Here is a 7,187-nt window from a genome sequence, read left to right on the forward strand (position 1 = left end):
GATTAAAGATAGATAGATAGTGACGCTAGAAACCTGACAGACATACACACATATAGGCCGGTATCCTACTATCCGCTACCCGTATATAAGACGAAGACGCCGAAGGTGTTTATGTTGCGCTGTATACGGAAAGAAGTATATTCTTACCTTGCTCATAGGCAGCATAGAGCCGTATGATGTAGGGATGAAGGACTTTACGCAGAACTTCGATCTCTGTATATACGTTGCTCTCTAATACCTTCTTCTTGTTTACAGCCTTCACAACGACCTTCTCCCCTGAGAAAGAAAGAGACAGAACGGAGAAAAGGAAGATATTCACACACAATGGATACATACACACTCAGAAGGGCTCCACCCATGAAGAGGAGTAAGACTAAGAAGTACATACACATCCATGGATCTAGACCTTTCCTATGTTTGTCTGTACCGATCAAATAGAATACATCCAGAAAAGGCAGGAAAGAAAGGCATCCACATATGTCTTCTTCGTCGTGGGATAGATAGACAGCTCTCCTCTGGTCTTCCTACGTATTCCTTGCAATGATGACTTTCTACCGCCTCCTACTGAGTGATCGTAGCCATATAGAAGATAGTTACATATATAGACGGAGAGATATGTAGATATAAACAATGTGAAAGACAGACAGATGCATGCAAGCTTATACATTCCTGTATGTGTACTGTGGATCCTTCCCCTGCATAGAAAATCTGCTCCCAACTGCCTTCTCTCTCTTTCGTTCTCCCTCCCTCGCAATTCTCTCTGTCTCTTCACAAATGGAGCTATAAAGAGAGAGGACGATGGAGAGGAAGACATGAGAATTCAGTGACAAGACTCGAGAGAGAGACCGCATGCAGTCCTTACCTGTGAACAGATGTACTCCTATATACACCTTCGCAAAACTCCCTTCACCTGCAACACCATCACAAGGGACATTCGCACAACTTTCTTTCCGTCCGTTAGAATGAGAGGAGCCTTTTCGCTATTCCTCGTCGGGAAGACATTCACCTTGGAGAATACAAAGAGGATTACGATTTCTTGAAGAAGGGATGAAGCGTCAGGAGATATGAGAGGTATAGCCACAGGGAGACGATTGATGACCGTCTTGCTCACTACACTGAAAGACAACAGAAGGAAGGGTGTCGACACCTCTGTCAATCTCTTCTCTTCTCTTCTTCGCGAACATTTAGACCTCCGACTAGAGAGACACAACACGCCGATGTGGTGCCTCGGCTTACTGTGCTGTATACACACTACCCGTGATATACACCGCTACACCTGCTTCAGATATGAGATGTGTTAAATAAAACACATCCACAAGACAAAAGACTTCGCTACACATCCCTAGATCTTCATGCATGCAGTATCTTGATATACATAGTCATACTAACGTACAACGAGAGGAACAAGCCATTCGTCCACCAAACCGCACTCTAAACCGTCTAATTGACAAGAACGCAGTAGACACAAGATACACCAGACAAACAGACAGCGCATGACAAGCATCTTCTTTCTTTCTTTCCTTCTTTCTTTCTCTCCCCTCTTCTTTCTCGCTTGGAACTTTCCCTCCCTTTCTTCGTAGGTGGCCTGTATTCCTTCCTGTTTCTCCAAGAGCATCAAGGACTTACCGATAAAATCTGTGAGTCGATAGAGATCTGTGAATTTGAGAAGGCGACAGCCTAACTGCTGAAGGGTGCTCAACCACAGATCGCAGATACGCGCCTCTGTGCACTGGAACTCGTATTCCCCATTGCTGGCTATGATATACACGCATGGCCTATCAGGAGAAAAGCACATACACAGCGAGAATAAGACAACAGGAGGATGAAAGACAAACAAGATAGACCCAGATCACACCGATCTATCTATCCTCTTGAGGTGACAGCGCAATGTGTAAGAACGGAGAAAACGTTCATCGCACCGCCGTCATCGAGAAAGGCAGGAGATCAGTCTCTCCCCTCCAGGAGAGGAGAAAAGAAAGACGGACGAAGAAAGAGAGAAAAGCGAAGGTAACAAGATAAGCATTATGAGTCGCATTCATCATGTATGTCATCCCTACACTCCACTACAACATGCACAAGACAACATAGGCTACTGTGTCATCCATACATGGTCATCTCAAAACATTAGATATCTTCATAGACATAGCTATCCATGTACATATGTATGTACACACATATAGATATAGATACCAAGATACATCCTCGGATTGTATGAAGATCTCTATCTAGTCCGATATGCAGAATGTCTCCCCCCCCTTGTCCTTCTTTCGCTGAAAGTCGTCGAGAATCGAAGAGAGAAAAAAACAAATCCATGAAAGAAGGGTCTCACGCGGACATACCATTGATGCCTGCTCCCTATAGATCTACATATGTATATAAATGTATACACCCTCTGCATCTATCCATCTCTAACCCACCTGTCTGAATCCATCTCTATCTCTCTATCCCCTGTATGTGTCTCCCCCTTCTATGCTGAGTTGCTTCTTCTCTCCTGTAGGCTTACTGTTGTTCTTATGACGAGGCTCCCCTCTCGCCACGTATCTCCTATAATAATAGATGATGAGAATGATCTATGACTCTTAAACCAAGATATCGACTTCTCTTTCTCAAACTTCTTCCTTCTCAGGAACAGTCTTCTCCTTGTCTCCTCCAGCATCCCATACCTCCTATCTATGTACACATTTCCCATCGATATCCGATCCGTCTGTGACTATATGCCGATGATGTAGGTGTAGGTGTACACATACATGTATGGATGAATCGACCTACGTATACGCACACACGTATATATGATGAGAAAGAGCATCCATCTCCATGTTTCCCTCTTACCACTGTTCAGTAATGTATGCTTGACTAGGCGAACCTCATACATGTATGTATGAATCGACCTATACACAGACATCAATACATATATATATATATATGAATGGAAAGCGCACTGCTGTATTTCTTTCTTACCCTTGTTCCGTTATATTATTGACTAGGCGAGCTTCCGCAAGAGGAATTTTGAACTTGGGAGTTGTGGAGGTCTTATCCCTCCAACAGAGGAGACAGAATCGATGCGAATACCCCTGCCCCTCCCCGCTCAGCCCCCCACCTCCATCCGCAGATGAAGAAGAAGAAGATGCCTCACGACATTCCTGACGAGACGAAGAAGAAGAAAAGGCATCTGACGAAGGCGAAGATGAAGAAGAAGATGAAGATGAAGAAGAAGATGAAGAGGAGGAGGAGGTGTTATGATCTCTATGATCATCCTCTTGATGTCCAGAAGAAGATGAAGGCGACCAGGCTTCATCTAATAGACTCGGTGAGTCAGGCAGCTGAGGAGAAGAAGAAGAAGACTGGTGAACAGTTCTTCTCCCACACGAGGATCTTTGTTTCTTTAATGAGGGATCTTCTTGTCTCGCCCCCGCCGCACCCCTCTGTTGTTCTCCTTCAAGGGACGTATAAGAAGGTGAATCTGCAGTTTTACTATGAAGTGAGAGATCGGCACCGGGGGAAGATGAATCTTGTGCTTGAGAAGGAAGAGCTTGCTGCGAAGATAAAGGAAGTAAGACCTCTCCATCTTCATCTAACTCAAAAGACACATACTTCGTCACTCGGGTAGCTAGCGGCAGTAGTAACCGCTTTCCTAGAAGGGCCGCAAATCTCTCCATCAGTTGAAAGACAATGCCGGGTGAAGAGAAAGACGAAGAAAAGACGAGAGATGTTTCTTCTCGAAGGAACCCAGGCTACTACTACTACTGTTTCTCCGAGATAAAATACAACAAGCTCGAGAAAGATGCATAAAGAACTTCTTATACCCCTGCCTCACGACGATACACATATGGACATCTAGGCAGCATAGATATTCTCTAGAAGCCAGATATCATTAGAGACACACAGACAAAGAGGAAGAGGGGACATACAGATGTGTGGATGTCCTAGAGACGGAGGATGATGGATGAAGACGTAAATGCAGGCGGCATGTTGTGTGAAGAAAGAGAAGGGGGGTTGTTCACAGGGAGAAAGGGAGGGAAAGAAAAATATGAAGAGAAGATGAAGCGATCTTCTTTCTCCTGTAATAATGACGATACCATCCTCTTCTTGAATGCCTACCAAGGAATGGATGAAGAGGCCAAGGCAAAACTTCGAGGGGAGAAACTATAGGGAACGACGAAAATATCTCTCTACACTCATCTCTCTTTCTCTCTCTCTCTTTCTCTCTTTCATATGAGCAGAGAAACCTTCTTCACAATTGCATGCAAAGAAAAAGAACTGCAGAATGCATGGAATATATATATATATATATATCGGACTTCAAAGTACATCTATACGCTAGAGCTCAATGTATATAATGCACATAGATAGATCTACATGTATATAAGAAGATAAAGACACCCCGGTGAATGTATTATTCTGAGGGAAGGAGGGAGGCCATTGAATCTCCTCTACCTTCGTTAGTAAATCAGTGCTTGCGATGTACGGACATGCCTCCTTGATGCGGAGCTTTTTCGATCAAGAGAAACCTTAAGACGAAATGATGGGTGACGGAGATGGACGGAAGGCTTAGCGTTAACGTGCTCTTCTATGTGTGGATTCGAAGATGATCATGGTTGAGGTGTATGTACACCCGAACGCGGAGAGAGCAGGAATGAATGAGGCAGTGCATCAACCTACCAGATTATGGTGCCCACCCCGATACAGAAGGAGAGATGGCAATAGACGATAGAACGGGGATCGAAATGTTGAATGAAGCGAAAGATGTTTTCGAAATATGAAACACGCACTACTATCTCTATCTGTATACATTTGTATACATCTAAAGAGAGTGTGTGCTTAACCTGTCTGATATGTCTCTGGTGAAATAGAGATCTCTGTTTGAAATCTTACCTTAAATACAACACAAGAACGGTTCATATTCTAGGGGCACTTTCTAACTATAAAACTATATCTTTCTATCTCCCTCTTCTTCCGCACAGGGCGAAGGGAAAGGAAGCAAGAAAGACATACAGACAAAGTCACCCGTGCAGACTCATCACGATACACACATAAGAAACCCCCCTCACCAAGAAAATCCCAATGAAACAGCGCTGCCGTATCTTCTCTTCTTCTCTCTTTTCTCTCTTATCCTCTCTATCTCTCGATCTATCTCCTAACACGAGACATCCTCTCCCCCCTCAATGCTGAAGAAGAAGAACGAATAGTAACGGAGAGGCAGGTTACAGCCGCAATACCAAACCGTCGGAAGGGGATGAACGGACTTGAAGGAAACTTGAGCTTGAGCAGCTGATCTTGGAAGGATGAAAGAGATTGATAGATAGATAGATAGGCTTGGAGAGAAAGATGAAGAAAGATAGAAAGAAAGATACATACATACATACACTCCGGCGAAATCTCGGAAGAAAGCATGTGTGTGCGCAGACCTGAGAAAATAATCGCGAGATGACTGGGGAGGAAGAGGAGGAAAGACAAGGGAGACAGAGTGACGAGGAAGAGGAGGAGAGAGACTGCAGTCTATCTCCGTTCGTGTCTGTCTACCTTTCCCTTCTTTCTTTCCTTTCCTTTAATGACCTCTTTGAAGCTACCTACCTACCAAATACACGAACCATACAAGATCACGCGACGAATCCGAACGAAAGACAATGAGCGAGACTTTGAAAGAAGTTGATGGGATTGATGGTCTATTTATCTTCCTTTCTCTCTTCCTTCCTTTCTTCTCTCTTTCAGAAGAAGAGGAGACACCTCACATATGGCGATACCACAAAAGAAAAATCCTGCATTCATAGAATGAACCTTTTCAGGTCTTCCTTCTCTTCATGATCCTTTTCCTTGTCAACCACGCGGCCGTCCCTCATCAATCGATGTCCCTAGTTATTTAGCTTTCTATCTTCCATTTCTCACCAAAGGAAAGAAAAAGAAGACAGATAAAGAACATCTAGACGTCTGACGATAGAGAGAGAGACAGGTAACGAAAAAATCTTCCCTCCTCTGCTTGTCAGATTAATACCACGTGAAGAGGAGGCCGGTGGAGGTAGCCCTCGGAAAAGCGAAAAGGGGAGGACGGAAAGAAAAGAAAGAATGAAAAGAAAGTAAAGCCAACAACATACAATGACGATATGAACGATGAACCTCCTTCTCCTGTGAAACGAAAAGAAGAAGGAAGAAGAAGAAAGGCAAGAAACGGACGAGATGGACCCGCGGGTGGCCTGCGGAGAATAAAAACTTGAAGAAGAGGAATGTGAGACGAGAAAGCCAAGAAAAAATAGATAAAACAACTGGCTCGTGTGTCTTCTTCTTCTCTCTTTTCTTCTTTCTTTCGATTCGGTTGTCGGAGGTTAATAAACAAATAATGTACACAGCGCCAGAAAGAAAAAAAAAGAGAATGAGAATGGTGATCGGAATAGGAAGAGCAGCTGGAACGGCTTGCTTTTCTTTATCAAACAAAAACTTGGGATGTTTTCTCTTTCGGGGCTTCGATTGTGGGCGTTGTTGGTCTATTTAGTCTCGATGGTGAGGAAGGAAATTGAGAAGCAACAACTGGCTACAACGGCTGGATGAGGAAAGAGGAGGAGGAAGACTCGATAAAGTTGTCATGAGCTTCCGTCCCCCTGCAATCGCACCGCACATTGGAAGAAAGTGATGCTTTCCTTTCTTTCATAAAGACCTTCTGAACAAATCCAGAGCCCCAAGGTCGTTGTCGATCAGATATTTCTCTCTCAAATTCTTCTCCTTCGTTGATCACGACAACAACAATAAGCAAACACGCATCATAACACCAAGCAGGCAGCACTCACGCAAGCAACCAGGCAGGTAGCGCGGCGGTGGTTGATCGGAATGGTAAGGAGAGGATTCCGTTCGATGATGCACGGCGGGATAGCTTTTTACCATCCAGACTCATGAATTATTGCTGAGAATGAACAGAAGTCACGCCTGCCTAGCAAGATACAAAAAAAGAGAAAAAAGAGGCGTTTGTCTTGAACGACAAAAGACGGCAAAAAGTTGGAAACCTTGAGAGATAGATAGATAGATGGAGCACAACAACAACAACCAACCAACCAAGTGCAGCAGCAGCAGAAGCAGGTGGTGATGGTGGTGGTTGCAGGTGTTTGTTCATAACACCTGCCGAGCAGGCATAGCAACAACAATCGACTCGGTTGCGGCTTTCGTTTGATCGATTTTGACTCTCCTTCTACGATTTCCCATCT

The 7,187-nt window shown here is 44.2% G+C and overlaps 1 protein-coding gene across 1 annotated transcript in view; it reads right to left on the minus strand.

Annotated features, from left to right (window-relative positions):
* CSUI_003188 (cam snf1 family) overlaps positions 1-6,968 on the minus strand; it is a gene marked incomplete at its 3' end in the record, with an annotated part of 14,742 nt that extends 7,774 nt beyond the window's left edge. The window contains exons 1-4 of the mRNA XM_068063386.1: positions 2,959-6,968; positions 1,627-1,775; positions 863-910; positions 148-276 (exon numbers count right to left, since the gene is read on the minus strand). The remainder of the gene's footprint in view (positions 1-147; positions 277-862; positions 911-1,626; positions 1,776-2,958) is intronic.
* Positions 6,969-7,187: the final 219 nt, after the last annotated feature.

This window comes from Cystoisospora suis (assembly GCF_002600585.1).
Source record: "Cystoisospora suis strain Wien I chromosome Unknown contig_1390, whole genome shotgun sequence".
Classification (NCBI taxonomy): domain Eukaryota; phylum Apicomplexa; class Conoidasida; order Eucoccidiorida; family Sarcocystidae; genus Cystoisospora; species Cystoisospora suis.